Raw genomic sequence first — 3,857 nt, forward strand, 5'->3', positions numbered from 1 at the left:
GGTGGATAGGGAGGTTGTGGCCCCGCCCCCTGTCACACACAGAGCCGCAGGGCGATCAGGGGGTTTAGGCGCTGCCTCCTGTCACGCTGATCCCGGTGCCGGGAAGCCTTGCAGCTCCGCTGATCCCGGTGCCGGGAGGCATATTACCCTTTTACTATATAGAATAGAGGCCTGGTGCATGGGTGGGGGCTGGCTGGTTTGCCCTGAAGGGTGTCCTGGATCAGGGTGGAGGTCTCCACTGGGGTGCCTGGCCAGTCTGGGTGAGGGGCTGAGGGCCGTTTTCCGGCTGGCGGGTGACTAAAGCTCCCAACAGCTCCTTTTTTTCTTTTTCTTTTTTAATTCTGGACCAGCTTTAGCTCTGAGGCCTCGGCTGCTGAAAGCCTGTTTCTGTCCTTTGTTTTTCCTTCTGTATTTGATACAATGTTGCAGTCCGGCTGGCTGAACCTGGCTGACTGAAAGCTGGTTTCTGGAGTTTTGTTTAGCTTCTTATTTGCAACATAGTACATAGTTGCTTAGAGTTGCAGCTGAGAGGCTGGCAACTCAAGCGGGGAACCTTAGAGTCAGCCGTCACTGGAGCAAGCAAGCCTCCCTGTTCGCTTCAGTGCATGTCTGCCAGCCGCCATCTTGGCTGACAGTTAATTTGCATAAGGATATGCTGATTAGCCAATGGGAAAGGTAGCGGTCATACGCTAATTACTATGTTTCTCTTTTATTAGTGTAGATTACTACAGTACCTGCCACATGGCTTCCATCTCCTGGTCTGTCAAAATAGAAGTGATAGAAAGAGAAGAAGAAAGAGACAGTGCTAAAGATACAATGAAAATGAGGAAACTGTTAAAATCACTACAGATGAACATAAACTTTATAATAAATACTCTTGTGAATTGTCATACAGAGAAAGCTATTTAAAGCATGATTCAAAATTGTGTCTGTATTGTCTTATGTTCTTGGAAGCTTAAAATGTAAGATACTACAAGTGTTGTGCATTTAAGAAATATTTTGAAGAGTTCTGGTCAAGATGGCAGCATAGGTAAACATCATACTTAGAACCTCCACCAACTACATCAAAACTATGACTAAACTGCCTGAAAACTAGCTGAACAGAAGTTCTATCACTAAGGATATACAGAAGAAGCCACACTGACACTGGTAGGAAGGGTGAAGACACAAAATGGGCTGGTCCCACACCCATGTGTGATAAGTAAAAATCAGGAGGTATATCTTGCCTGCAGTGGTCCCCCCTAAGAAGTGAGGGGTCCTAGCCTCACACAAGGCCTGCCAGCTCAGGGTTCCAGTATTAGGAGGAGAAGTCTCCAAACCTCTGGCTGTGAAAATCAGCAGGGATTGTGGCTGAGTGAGACAGAGAGCTGCTGGAGTCTCAGGCAGTTCCTATTAAAAGGCCCATGCACAATATTACTCAGACTCACTCTCTCTGAGCTCCAGCACTGGGGCACCAGGCACACACAAAGAGGAACTGAGTAGTCTGGAATCAGGGCAAGAGCTGGAGGGGCAGCTTTCTGCCATAAAAAAAAAGTTCTCAAAAAGGCCATTGTTCCTTTGCTGAGCCCTCCCCACACAGAGCCTGCAGGTGAGCCCCATAACTGAGTCAACCTGGCTAACACTCTTTGCTCCATACCTGTGATTCTCTGACATGCAGCCTCACCAAACTTGTGGGCCCAGCCAAGCTGTTTCTAGGGACTTTTCCGTGCAAATGGCATGTCTTGGCTCATGCTTCAGATATTCCTAAAATTTCTCAAACAAGCAGCATCTGGCCTAGCAAGCCACATACATCTTGCTAAGTGGCCTCAGGCCTGGTATTAGCAACAGTCAGCCTCAGTCTAGAGCTTGGTCTCTCCCCAGCAGGGCATAGGCAGTGGCTCACCTTGTACCTCCTGGGAGGCCGTAGATCCAGTGAACATGGTGGTGAGCTTCACACCATGCCAGATTACAACCTAACCACCTCCACAAGCAACACACTCAAAGGGAAGAGTTGGCAGGCACCAAACCCTCACTGAAGCAGGTCCTGCTCTGTGGGATCAGCGCTGCCTAGCAGATCCTAAGCTATAGTTGAAGCCAGTCCTCACAGCCAATTGCCCTGGGGGTCAGTCCTCTCCAGTGACTTGCCAACAACAATCAAGACTCAACTACAATAGGACAGTGCACACAGCCCACACATAGGGTGCACACCAGCTCAGTGACTGGGCTGCACCACTAGCTCCTATAGGAAACCTACTGCATTAGGCCACTATACCAAGTTCTAATACATGGAAACACACACACAGGAAAGCAGCCAAAAGTGAGAAGACAAAGAAAGAGATCCCAAATTAAAGAACAGGAGAAGTCTTCAGAAAAAAAGAACTAAATGAAATAGAGGTAGCAGATACAGAGTTAAAAGCAATTGTTAAAAGGATATTCAAAGAACTTAGTGAGAAATTCAACAGCATAAAAAAGTATGTGCAAAACTAAAACAACAACAATAGCAACAACAACAAAAAAGAAACAGTCAGAAATGAAGAATACATATATTAAAATGAAGAGTATATTACAGGGAATCAACAGTAGAGTAGATGAAACTGGATTAAATGCTCCAATCAAAAGACATGTGGTGACTGAATGGATAACAAAACAAGACCCTTACTTATGATGTCTACAAGAGACTCATTTCAGATTGAAATTAACACAGATAGAAAGTAAAGGGATGGGAAAAGATAGCTCATGAAAATGGAAACAAAACAGAAAAGCTGGGATAGCAATAATTATACCAGACAAAATAGACTTTAAAACAAAGGCTATCTAATGAAAGACAAGGAAGGACCTGGCACTGCCACTTCTGGGTATTTATACAAATAAACGTAAAAGGCTAAATCGAAAAGACATAAACATCCATATGTTCATCAAAGCATTATTTATAATAGCCAAATATGGAAGCAACCTATGTGTCCATAAATACATGAATGGATATAGAAGTGGTGCATGGAATATGACTCTGCCATAATAAAGAATGAAATCTTCATATTACTCTGGGCGAAATAGGTCAGACAGGGACAAATGCCAGTTGATTTCACTTATATGTGGAACCTAAAGAACAAAATAAACGAGCAAGCAGAACAGAAACAGACTCATAGAGAACATTTTGAGGGTTGCCAGTATGGGGTGGCAGGGAGGAGATGAAGGATGGGTAAAAAAAGTTGAAGAGATTCAGAAGTACAAATTGGTAGTTACAAAATACTCCCAGGGATGTAAAATGCAACACAGGGAATGTAGTCAATAATCCTATATAATAAAAGCCTAAGCAACCATTCAACCATTCAACTGTTTGACCAATCGACTAGTAGCTATAATGTGCACTGATCATCAGGGGGTAGACACTCGGACTGGTAGGTTAGCTTGCTGCTGGGGTCAGGCCAATGGGGACTGGGTGAGACGGGACGGACATGCCCTGGAGCCCTCCCACGGTCCCTCCCATGCCCTGATCATGCACCGGTGGGTCCCTTGGCCTGGTCTTTGCCCTCTTGCAATCCGGACCCCTCGGGGGATGTCCGCAGGCCAAGCCAAGGCACCCCATCAGTGCACAAATCCATACACAGAGCCTCTATTATTATAATAACTATGTATGGTGTCAGATGGGTACTAGATTGGGTGGTCACTTCATAAGTTATACCAATGTCTTTATTAAGACAGTTGCACCCTCTTTCCGCTGGATAATCGTGTCCCATCAACTGTAATCTAAAATGTTAAAATTCAGCCTCCAAAGGCCAATCGGCCTAATATCAAAGACGCCTGTGAACAAAGCAGGGATGTACATCGATAAGCTATAACATAATTAAAAGGCCAACATCTCGGTGCCGACAGCGCAG

Source organism: Myotis lucifugus, unplaced genomic scaffold (genome assembly GCF_000147115.1).
Source record: "Myotis lucifugus unplaced genomic scaffold, Myoluc2.0 scaffold_1149, whole genome shotgun sequence".
NCBI lineage: Eukaryota > Metazoa > Chordata > Mammalia > Chiroptera > Vespertilionidae > Myotis > Myotis lucifugus.